This window comes from Pongo pygmaeus, chromosome 10, assembly GCF_028885625.2.
Source record: "Pongo pygmaeus isolate AG05252 chromosome 10, NHGRI_mPonPyg2-v2.0_pri, whole genome shotgun sequence".
In the NCBI taxonomy this organism is placed as follows: domain Eukaryota; kingdom Metazoa; phylum Chordata; class Mammalia; order Primates; family Hominidae; genus Pongo; species Pongo pygmaeus.
In genome coordinates this window covers 97,953,351-97,966,000 of record NC_072383.2, presented here as the reverse complement: position 1 = coordinate 97,966,000, position 12,650 = coordinate 97,953,351, and the positions used below count along the sequence as shown (strand labels likewise).

Below are 12,650 nucleotides of genomic sequence, written 5' to 3'. Positions count from 1 at the left end.
TTGTTCATGTAAAGATGCATCATTAACATTTTGATTTCCTACTATGTTATCAAAATGAAAGTTCCCCCAATGTAGTTCCAATAATTATTTTTTCATTTTGAAGTGAGTCCAGGTAGGTCAGAGGGTTTTTGATTTGAAGTCTCCTAACTTCCTGGTAAAAGCCATAATGGACATGGTAATGCTTTGCTGAAGATGCTTTGAAACCTTTTAATACTAAAAAAACCTTCTAGGTAAGATACACAGCTTTGGGTCCTTCAGGAGTTCATAGCCAATTGGGTAGCAAGAGTCTTTTTGTATCATTTTCTGTAGCCTATCTATTACCAACTTATCAAATTTTACTTAGCTGCTTTATGTATTTCATGTCTTTTATGGCATTATCAGATTCATTATTTTATTTTATTTTTTGCATTACAAACTAGTGAACAAAGCAAGACAAATATTATCCCTATTTTGCTGATAAAGAAATTAGAGTTTTAAGAGCAATAGTGGGGCCTATGCTTGAACATGGATTTTTTACTACCATTATAGTTTCTTTCTATTACTTTAAGAAAGAATACAGAGTGATTACATGAAAGCTAATGAAGGAGGAAATTTTCAAGTGGATGGTCAATATATTTAATGCTGCAAAGTAGTTGTAAGAAAAGTTCTGAAGAGAGGGTTTTTTTTTTTTTTTGGTTTGGTAATGCAATTGCAACTTACTTTTGAATAGTAAATTTTAGAAGTGATGTGGTAAAAGTAGACGTCTGGAAGTTAATAGTGAGACATTGAGAAATGGGAAATTAGACACTGGGAAATGGAGTAAAGAGTACAGATGACTCTTTCAAGGAGATTAGAAGAAGAGGTATGATAGTAACATAGGAAGAAAGCAGGTGCAAGAGGGAAATAGCTAGTTTATGTTAGGATAAATAAAACTTAATCAAGTTTAGAGGAATTTTCTGATAGAGCAAGGTATTGAAGATAAAGAATAAAAAGACAGAACAGAATGGGTAGAAGTTAAGGGTAGTTAACTCAGCTAGTTTAGGGAAACACAGACCTTGCTTCCCCAGAGAGTAGCGAGAAGACAGCATGGTTATGAATATAGAGAAATTCTGAAATATTTATTTTCAAATGGATTCAATTTCTGGGTAAGATAAAAGGTTATTGGCTAAAAGTAAGAGCTAGATCTTAAGAAGGGTTAAATTAAAATTCAGTCCAGGAGTGATGGCTCATGCCTGTATTCTTAGCACTAGCCTATTACAGACACTACCTCATGCCTGTAATCCTAGACAAGTTGGGTGGATCACTTGAGCTCAGGAGTTCAAAACTAGCCTGGGCAACTGGGTGAAACCCCATCGTTACAAACAATTAAAAAATTAGCTGGACGTGATGGCACACGCCTGTAGTCCCAGCTATTCAGGAGGCTGAGGTGGGAGGATTGCTTGAGTTTGGGAGGTCAAGGCTGCAGTAAACCATGGTCACACCACTGCACTGCAGCCTGGGTAACACAGTGACATCCTGTCTCTAAATAAATAAGTAAATAAAATTCAGAAAAGTCATTATACATAATAGTCTAGGGAATTTTGTACAAGTGAAAAAAATGGATTTTTGAGCAGTACTGAGGCTAGGGTGTTAATGAATCGTAAACATACAGAAGGAAGACCTTTCAGGTAAGAGTGTAGTAATGAAAATAGTAAATTTATTGAGCATTTATTATGTGGCAGATACTGTTCTAAGTGCTTTATATGCATTATTCCATATAATTCTTACAATGCTGTGAGGTACTAATATCATTATTCTCATTTTACAGATAAGGAAACTGAGGCATTGAAACACTAGCTGGCCTCCCAAGGTTACATGTTAATGAGGGGTGGATTTGGTACTTGACCTTGAGTTGTCTAACTTGTGCTCTTAAACACTATGCTATAGTGCTGCATTGTACTAGGGGATGAGGTGGGGTAGATACTGGGAATCAAGTACTGAAACCCTCAAGAAATGTAGAGATATGACTGGAGGTCCACATATGATAGCAATAAAATTACAAAAAGAATGTTATAACAGAATAGTGTAAACTTCAGATGAGCATCAGATTTTGGATGAAGGCCAAATAATAGAAAGTGACCCACAGCAGTCATGGAGAATGAAAACAATGCTGACCTCAGGCTATGGAAGTTGACAAGAATGAGAACTTTTCCATAAGAGAGATAATGAGGGAAATAGCATATTCAGGGGGGAAGCTTCATTAAAATAGGAAAATGCAGGAAATAGATATATGCAAATGTGAAAGAGCTTTAATTGGGGCACAGAGGGTAGGGGAATATCAGGGGTGATAGAGGAAGGAATGTAAAATTGAAGACACAGCTATGTATTGATTAAGTAGTCAAAAACTAATTGAGTTCTTATGCATGCTAGGGTACAATTCTGAATGCTGAGGATACAAGGATGAAAATGACATGGACACAGATAACAAGGCTGATCAGACTCAGGTCAACTCTTGCTGAAAACAAATAAAAATGCTGATACAATATAAACAAATACTTCTTAAAAGTATCAAACAGCTGATATGACAATTACAGAAATTGAATCACATCTAAATTAGGAATTTCTTTTTATTAGTTGGTTAGTAAGAAATAATCAAGCCAAAACGTTGGTGAGGGTAGGAAATAAATGCCGCACTAAAGCCACATTTGTCCTGGAGGAACTTACTGAACCTGCTAATGAACTTCAGTGCTCAAGGCTTCTGTGGCTTTGGATACAGAAAACAAATATCTGCACAGCCTGCACAGCTCAGAGCCTATAATAGGAAATCCTTCCTCCATAGAACTAGGATTCCAAGGGCCACACCCTCAGAGGAATCAGAGGTAATCCTGTATTCCCCATCCCAAGGGGACTCCAAGGAAAGATGATTTGTTGTGAGCAGAACAAGGCAGGTCAGGGGGTGGGAAATTCCTGAAGAGTTATTACTACTAACTAGCGCCCACAGATTGCCACCCAAAATTCATATCACCTTGGTGGTCCAAAAAATGTCAATTCATGCATTTAAAGTTATACACTCAGGTATCAAGTGGAAGCAAATGTAATCCCTCTGGAGAGAAATATACTCTCCTCCACGGCCCCAAATAATTTCTATGAATAATTTTCCTATTATTAAAATTAGCAGTTTCTAATAATTAAGCCTATAGGGAAAGAAACTCCAACAGGAACCAACAAAAACAAGGAAGAGCCGATCCACACCTTAAGTGCTTTCAAATATTGGAATTAGTAGATGTAGACTATAAAATGACTGTGCCATTATAAAGAAAAAGTGAGCCTGAAGGTATTTTTTTGGGAATAGAAACTAAAAGAAAATGACCTAGCATATTGGAGAGGAAAAAAAAACTTTTAGAAATGAAAAAAATTCCAATTACTTACACATACACACATGCAATTTAAAACTCAATGAATGAGTGGAACAGCAGATGAGATTCAGCTGAAGAGAGATATAGTGAACTGGAAATTAAGCCACAAGAAATTTTTCAGAATGTTGCACAGAGACAAAAATGTGGAAAATATGAAAGAGAAGCTGAGAGATTTGAAAGATATACTGCAAAGTTTTCACGTCTAATCAAAGTTCCAGAGGAGAAGAAAGAGAGAATGTGACAAACATAATATATTTGAGGAGGTAATTTTTCAAAAAGCATGGTATTACCCTTGAGCTCGAAGAGGTAGACAAGTGAAGAGTTAAATTCAACAGAGCACAATAATTGCTAAGATAGTGTTTCACAAAGACTTCTTTGGGAGCAAAAATAGGGGAGTACTTAACCTTACCTGGAGCTTGAGGAAGACATAAAGGAGATGATGCCTGTATCAGTTATCTATTGTTATTAACAGGCCACCCCAAAACAAACTGACATTAGTCATTTATTTTGCTCACGAATCTGCAAGTTTGACAGGGCTTGTCAGGGACTGCTTATCTGTGTCACATCTTATGATCTTGGGCTGTTTAATTGGGGAATAGAGGAACACTTTTAAGATGGCCAGCTCACATGGCTGGCAAGTTAGTGTTGGCTGTGTACCAGTAACTTGGCTAAGGCAATGGACTGGAGGCCTCTTTTGCTCTCCAGGCACTGCTTGGGTTTCTTCCCAACTACTGGCTGGATTCTGAGAGCAAGCATCCCCAAAGAACTAAGAGGAAGCTGCATCATTTTTATTATGTCCTTGTTCTGGAGGCTGGAAATCTGCAGGGTACTGGCATGGTCAGGTTCTGGTGAAGGCTCTCTTCCTGGCTTGTTGAAGGCTGTCATCACCCTGCTTACTGAACCTCTTCTTTGTACATGCACAGAGAGAGGGAGTGAGTCTTAGATTTTTGCCACAGATCTAGGTAAAACACTGCAGAGAGAGAAGAAACTTTGTTTCAGCTTCCAGTTACATTTTCTTTCCTTTAAGCTTTCACCAACACCTTTCTTATAGCTTTTAAGGCTTCCACAAATCCATTCCTTCCTTGGCCCTTTTGGCTTGACAGGCACTGGCTTTGGTGCTCTTCCAGCTTCTGTCTGCTGCCCAATCTCGGAGCTAATGCCACATATTTTAAGTATTTGTTTTGGCAGCACCCCATATCCAACTATCAAAATCTATTCTGGTTATTGTCACTGCATAACAAACCACTCCAAAGCTTAGTGAGTGAAAACAACAGTCATTTGTTTTGCTTTTAAATCTGCAATTTGGGGAGGGCTTGGCAGGGATAGCTTGTCTCTGTTCCAGGTGGTGTCAACGGGGGAAGCTTAGCTGGGGTCTGGAGGTTTTATTCTCAAGATCCATACTCATATCGCTGCCATGGCCTACTTGGACTTTCTCGTGGTCTGTGATGGGATTCTAAGCAAACATTCTAAGAGAATGAGACGTCAGAAGGCAACATCACTTCCATTGTAGTCAAAAGCCTGCCTACATTTAAGTGGAGGGAATTTAATTCTTGCCTCCCCTTGATGAAGGAGTGTTAACTAAAGTCACATTATAAGAAGATATTCTTGCAGCCACTTTCAGAAAATATAAACTCCTACAATGCCCGAGTTTGTTGTTGTTGTTAAAATTGGGTAAAGACTTAGTTTGCATGGCTATATAATTTTCCCCAATTGTGTTTGATCACTTGGGTTTAGTATAGAAGAAGCCAGTTTGCTCAGTTGACCCAGGCTTAATTCATAATAATTGATAGTCTTTGGGCTGTGATCATGAATTCTAAGGTAAAGGAGTCCAGAATTTAAAGGGAAATTTTGCGTTTTTTAAAAAATGATTAGAATTGGGATGAATATAGATCAAAACAGTTTCTATGCAATTTTATATGAAACCTTAGCCACTCAGCCCCACAGAATTGCCCCCCATAAGCGCTATAGCAGGTAGAGGAGAGCATCAACATAACTGTTACTTCTTTTCTGGTTAGGTAAGGAAATAGTTTGCATTTTTTCCTCTGTTGATTCCATTAACCCATAGTTTAGATTTTGCATCAATCCTATTACTTCCAAGTCTCTCAACTGCTATGACTAGTCCCTTATGACTCATACCCAGCTATGCATTTCCCCCTTAGGGCCAACTAACTGATCTGGAGAACTCAGGGAAGTTACTGACCTCTCTTGGAGTTACTGATGTATTCTCTTTGTTACTAAATTCTTCATTGACTAAAGGTAGAATTTGCAAATGTGGAGACATTTCTTGATGCACACGAGTCTTTTAGAGACCCTCAAATTGATCTTGGTGGGTAAATACCGTATAGTTCCTGATCCATTCAATAAGCACTTATTGAGTACCTCTGATGTTCTAGGCATTGTGCTAAATATTGCATAAGGAACAGAGCAAAAGGTATAAGTACTGACCTTTAGGAGCTTAGAATGTTTTAAAATTAAGGATAATAAGGGCAATGAACAACATAAGCATAGGGTGCTCTGGGAGAGTAGAAGGGGAGGAATGTGAATGAAGGAAGGCTTGTGGGAGGAGGTGCTACATGATTTGCTAGCCTCAAAGAAGGAGGAGTTAGATAGATGAATAAGGTATGGCACTCCAGGCAAGGGGCAGTGTGTGCAGAGATGCAGAGGGGGTGAAAGAACAGAGTACATTCAGAGACTATGCCCACTTGGCATGGTTAGAGCATAGAATGATACTAGGGTAGAATGCATAAAGAACAAGGAGTAACAGGCAGAAGTTTGAATTTCATCTGACAGCAGAAGTGAACATGGCATGATCAGATTTCTGTTTTAGAATGATCCCTCTAGAAGCAATGTGGAGTATAGACTGGAGAGAGATGAAGTTGAAAGCAGGAAGATTCATTAGCAAATCAGTGCGTACACTGAGCAAGAAATGACAGTGGCCAGAACAAAGACAATTGCAGCAGAGAAGGGCAAAGGGGAAACAAAGCTGAGAAGCATGTAGGAGTAAAGCTCATCCTTGTCACCTTGAGAATGCTGACACTTGGACAATAAGGAGCCAAGGAAATTTGAGAATTGTACTTCAGGGAATGCATTCAATGCTTTAGGTTAACTGTGTTAGGTAACATGGCTTAGGCTTATAGACAAAATGGGCATTACTACTCTATACAAAACTGCATGAAGATTTCCTGGAGAGAAGAGGTGATGGAGGTGGGGGTGGAGAGAGAGAGAGAGAGAGAGAGAAAGAGAAAGACTGAGGGGTGACCAAGTCTTAAGAGGGACTGTTATGTTATAGATTGAATTGTGTCCCCCCTTATATTATGCCCCCAAAAAGAAAGGATGGAATCCTAACCTATAGTACTTTAGAATATGATCTTATTTGGGGAATTTAGATATAGAATCATTGTAAAGATAATCAAGTTAAAATAAAGCCATTAAGTGGACCCTAATCCAATATGACCAGTATCCTTATTTAAGGGAAATTTAGACCCAGAGACAGGCACCCATAGAGGGAAGACAATGTGAAGATATAACAGGAAAAGGCAGCCATTCACAAACCAAGGAGGCCTGGGACAGATCCTTCCCTCACAGCCCACAGAAGGAACCATCCCTGCCACCCTGAGTTTGGACTTCTGTCCTTGAAAGCTGTGACACAATACATTTCTATTGTTTAAGCCACTCAGTTACTAGTATAGTTGGCCCTCTGTATCTGTGAGTTCCACATCCATGGATTCAACCAACTACAAATTAAAAATATGTCAGAAGCAAAAATGGATGGTCGGGTGTGTGCTGAACATGTACAGACTTACTTTCTTGTCATCATTGTCTAAAGAAAATACCGTATAACAACTATTTATGTAGCATTAGGTATTACAAGTAATCTAAAGATGATCTAAAGTATCCAGGAGGATGTGCATAGGTTATATGTAAATACTACACCATTTTATAGAAGACACTTAAGCATCCATGGATTTGGGTATCCTCAAATACCCAATCCTCCTCAATAGGGAGTCTGGGAACCAATTCCCCTTGGACACTGAGGGATGGCTGTAATTTGTTAAAGCACCCCTAGGTAACTAATATAGGGATTAAAACTGAGCACACAGATTCAATACATAATAGGGAGAGGCAATTGAGGATGTTTGGGCCACAGTACAGCACACAGCCTGCCTGGCTTGCATCTCTCAGAGGCTGAGCAGCTGAGGGTTGGTTGTGACTGGCAACATTGTGTATTCATGGTATACAATATGCATTTGCTCAGAAAATCAAAGTTAACTTTCCTTTCTGTGGTCTCTTGTTTTAAAAACTAGAAGGGCTAGTACAAAATAAATCTAATCCTGACCACAGGAAAAAATATTATCAGATGTATTAGTTTAGTTTAAATAAAAGCAACTTATTAGTAGATCTGTATTCAGCAAGATTTTACAATTCAACCAGAAAATGAAGGATACTCTTTCCAAGGAGCATTTTACTAATGCCTCATGACTACAGATTTCACATGAAGTAAAGAATGAGATTGTTCTAGTACTGGACTTATTAAATAAAGACCAACAGTAGTCTAGCACTTGCTTGGTGAATTTGCTAAGACTCATGTTTATGCGACCACTATTGAATCCTATTTGTTTCCTTTATAGCATCAAGCAAAAGACCTTGTGTAATTATAGTGGTGACTCACTTGCATAAATGAATGAATAATTGAATGAACGAATGAGTGGATGGATATTATGTTTAAAAGAAAATGGCTGTAATGGCAGTAAAATCCCTTATGAAATAGCCAGGTGTCATCAAATGTAATGTTTTCTTGTCTCCTTTTCCTTTGATTTTAACCTTCCTAGGGGAATTTTTCCATTTTAAGGTAACTAGGCAACCGTTATTTTGAATCACTTAGTACAGGCTTTTTATACTATGGATGCCCAATAAATCCATTTTGATTAATGAGCAATTTACAAAAACACCAGCAAAGACTGCTTCCAATCGTGTTGAAAGAGAATAGATGATCTCTGATAAAAAAGGACACATTCAGCAGCTGCATGCCAAGATAATGTGGGTCCTAGTTACCTCTGTTCGTTGCTAATGTGCTTACTGGACTGTGGTCAACCTGAAATGAAAATGCCATCTGGTGAATAATCCACACTCTACTATACCTTCTGCAACATCTGAAATAGGTAGGAGTGTGAGGGTGATTCTGTAACTTGTTTATACCTAAATATTTTTTGAATGGTGAAACTTCCTTAATTATAATGCCAAAATTTTGAAATTAAATGAATTCAGACTGGACTAGAACAAATGTTTATCTCTGCTGAGCAAGTGGGTAGTGTCAACATGATTTCTGTGGGTATATTTAACTCATTTAAGAGAGCAAACTATTTTTGAGCCCCATGGAAGCATTATTTTACATACAAATACTGGCCTTGCTGATAAGAAGCACTTTTATCAAACAGTAATTATTTATTTGGCATTTGCTCTGTGCTCGGTGCTGTCTTAGCCATTTATTAAAGCAGATATCTACATGATGAATTTGTAAACCAGTGCTAGTTCATGGATGGGCAAAGAGAGAAATCAAGGGAAGCAGTACCTGAAGGGAATTACCTGCCTCCTTCATCCATATGGACAGTTTACCAATTAAAAAATATAATCATCTCAACTTGCTCAACTTGGTGGAAATGTGTTGTAGTTGGAAAACAATATTATAAACTACACACACACACACACACACACACTTTTTCTCCCCTGAAATCAATTTTGTTTGCACTGTGTGTGAATAACATGAATTGTAGACTAGTAAGATTTCTAAAGATACAATGAACTGCTAAGTTGATAATTTGATGATATGGGAATATAGGCTCTTTATGATGTCGTGTATGCTATCCTATGCAACAGAATTTCTCCTATAATGTCAGTGTATGTATAATAACAAGGTAAACATTCATTCATTCATAAGTTCATGCTCATGAAAGTAGAGTGGACTTACCACACTGCTTCACATTCCACTCTTGTTCTGTGTTGCTTTCCTCAATCCTGAGATACTTTTCCTCCCTTGTCTCTCACTCTCAGCAGATGGTCTCATATTCTAATTCATAAAGAAAATAGAAGTTACCAGATGGAACTTTGTTAACTTCCTTCATTAGGCGTTTAAATGCAACTGCCCTGTAACCTTCCTCTTGCTCCCCATTCCTGTTAAGATACAGGGGATTTTCCTTCTCCTGCCCAAGGTCGGCTCCATCTTCTGTGCGCCAGGTCTTTTCCTTCTCAGGAATTTGACCCCTGCATTCAGTCTTTCTCTCCTCTATAATTTTAATTGTCCTTTTTTTTTTTTTTTTTTTTTGAGACAGAGTGTCCCTCTGTCACCTAGGCTGGAGTGCAGGGGCACGATCTCAGCTCACTACAAGCTCTGCCTCCCGGGTTCACCCCATTCTCCTGCCTCAGCCTCCTGAGTAGCTGGGACTACAGGCGCCCGCCACCACGCCCGGCTAATTTTTTGTATTTTTAGTAGAGACAGGGTTTCTCCGTGTTAGCCAGGATGGTCTCAATCTCCTGACCTCGTGATCCGCCCACCTCAGCCTCCCAAAGTGAATTGTCCTTTTTTACTGCATTGTACACATCAACAATTAAATCCGCTCAGGTCTTTATCATTTGAAGAGCAATAGCAAACCACAAGAACAACTGACAGCAAAAACAACTAAACAATAAATGAAAAGTTCCTTGATCCCACTTGATGACTCAGCTACTGTTCTCTCTTTATTCCCGTGCTCTCAATATGTTCATTTTCCTTCTTTGTTTTCACTTCTCAGCCCACTTTAGTCAGGTGTCTATTCCCCGTTACTCTGTGGAAATGTGCTTTCTAAAGTTACTAATGACCTTGATGTCACAAAATCAAAAAGGGCATTTCTCAATCCTCACTTTTTCTTAACCTCTCAGAAGCACAGGTTGGCGACACCTCCATCTGGAGACCCTTTCTTCCCTTTGCTGTCTAAGGTAGATTTTCATCTTCTTATGGTGCTCCTCCTCTGTTGTGATGGCTGACATTTTTCTGCACAACTAAAAGTTGAGAGTTCCTCAAGGCTCATAAAAAGTCCTCTTTATTCTATTTACTTTTTTCTCTCTATAAATTTTCTCATCTATAGTACGGCTTCTGTTACAATCAGCGTGCTGAAGACTCCCAAATACTTATCTCCAGGCTAGACCACTTCTCTTAACTCCAGGCCCATCTATCAATCCACCTAATATCTTTACTTGTATATCCACTTAATATCATCTACTTAATACATTTACTTGTATATCTCCAAGGGCACCTCAACCTTAGCATATCTAGAACTAAACTCCCACATCTTTCCCGCCAAACCTTTTCTTCATGCTGAATTTCTCATCTCAGTAAATGATTTAATTATTCATCCAGCTACAGGAGCCTGCGGTCATTATTGCCACTTCCCTCTATCAATTCCTCATATTCAAATAAGCACCAGGTCTTGTGACTTTTAACTTGAATAAACAGTAGGATGAGGGTAATTATGTAAATTTCTATCCCTAAATATCTCTCAAATCCATCTGCCTCTCTTAATCTCTGTCACCACCAATAACTGTCCTGGACTATTACAATAGTCTCCTAAAGTCCTGTTTCCCTTGTAACACTTCCTTAGCTGTGTCCCAGAGATTCTGTAGATTGTATCTTCTTTGTAGAAATGTGAATTTATTATTCACATTGCAGTCAAAGTAATCTTAAAATCACAAATCTGATTGCATCACCCTCCTTAAACTTCTGCAATAACCTTGCATCTATTAAAGATACAGATTTTTAACTACTATTTTTGGTTATACGTTGTAATATTTAAATTTAGATTATCCTGGCTAGTGTGCAGTTGAAACCTTGACAAGAGTTATTTTCAATGCTCCTGAAAGAGGCAATATTGTCTGCAAACAGGGATAGTGTGACTTCCTCTATTTCTGTTTGGATGCCCTTTATTTCTGTCTCGCGCTTGATTGATCTGGCCAGGACTTCCAATACTACGTGAAATAGGAGTGGTGAGAGAAGGCATCCTATCTTGTGCCAGTTTTCAAGGGGAATGCTTCCAGCTTTTGCCCATTCAGTATGATGTTGGCTGTGGGTTTGTCATATATGGCTCTCATTATTTTGAGGTCTGTGCCTTCAATACCTAGTTTATTGAGAGGTTTTATGTTGAATTGTATTGAAAGCCTTTTCTGCATCTATTGAGATAATCATGTGTTTTTTGTCTTTAGTTCTGTTTATGTGATGAATCACATTTATTGATTTGTGTATGTTGAACCTACCTTGCATCCCAGGGATGAAGCTTACTTGATTGTGGTGGATTAGTTTTTTGGTCTGTTACTGGATTAAATTTGCAAGTATTTTGTTGAGGATATTTGCATCAATGTTAATCAAGGATATTGGCCTGAGGTTTCCTGTTTTTGTTGTGCTTCTGGCAGGTTTTAGTATCAGGATGATGCTGGCCTCATAGGATGAGGTTGGAAGGAGTCTCTTATCAATTTTCTGGAATAGTTTCAGTAGAAATGGTACCAGCTCTTCTTTGTATATCGGGTAGAATTTGGCTGTGAATCAGTCTAGTCATGGGCTTTTTTTGGTTGTTAGGCTATTTATTACTAATTCAATTTTGGAGCTTGTTATTGGGCTGTTTAGGGAATCAGTTCCTTCCTGGGTTAGTCTTGGAAGAGTGTATGTGTCCAGAAATTCATCCATCTCTTCTAGGTTTTCTCGTTTATGTGCATAGAGATGTTCATAGTGGCCTCTCATGGTTATTTGCATTTCTGTGGGGTCAGTGGTAACATCCCCTTTGTCTTTTCTGATTGTGTTTATTTAGACCTTCTCTCTTTTCTTCTTTATTAGTTTAACTAGTGGCCTATCTTATTAATTTTTTTTAACAAATCAGCTCCTGGATTTGTTGATCTTTTGAATGCTTTTTCATGTCTTGATAGCCTTCATTTCCTCTCTGATTTCAGTTATTTCTTGTCTTCTGCTAGCTTTGGGGTTTCTCTTGTTTCTCTAGTTCTCTTAGTTGTGATGTTAGGTTGTTAATTTGAGATCTTTCTAAATTTTTGATGTGGGCATTTAATGCTATAAATTTCCCTCTTAACACTGCCTTAGCTGTGTTCCAGAGATTCTGGTATGTTGTATCTTTGCTCTCATTAGTTTCAAAGAACACCTTGATTTCTGCCTTAGTTTTATTAGTTACCCAAAAGTCATTCAGGAGCAGGTTGTTTAATTTCCATGTAATTGCATGGTTTTGAGTTTATTTTTTGAGCCTTGGA

General features: G+C 38.3%; 1 protein-coding gene across 6 annotated transcripts in view; it reads left to right on the top strand.

The window, feature by feature from the left end:
- The window catches only part of ANKS1B (ankyrin repeat and sterile alpha motif domain containing 1B), a 1,280,047-nt gene that overhangs the window by 507,060 nt on the left and 760,337 nt on the right, over positions 1-12,650 (top strand). The window lies entirely within an intron of this gene.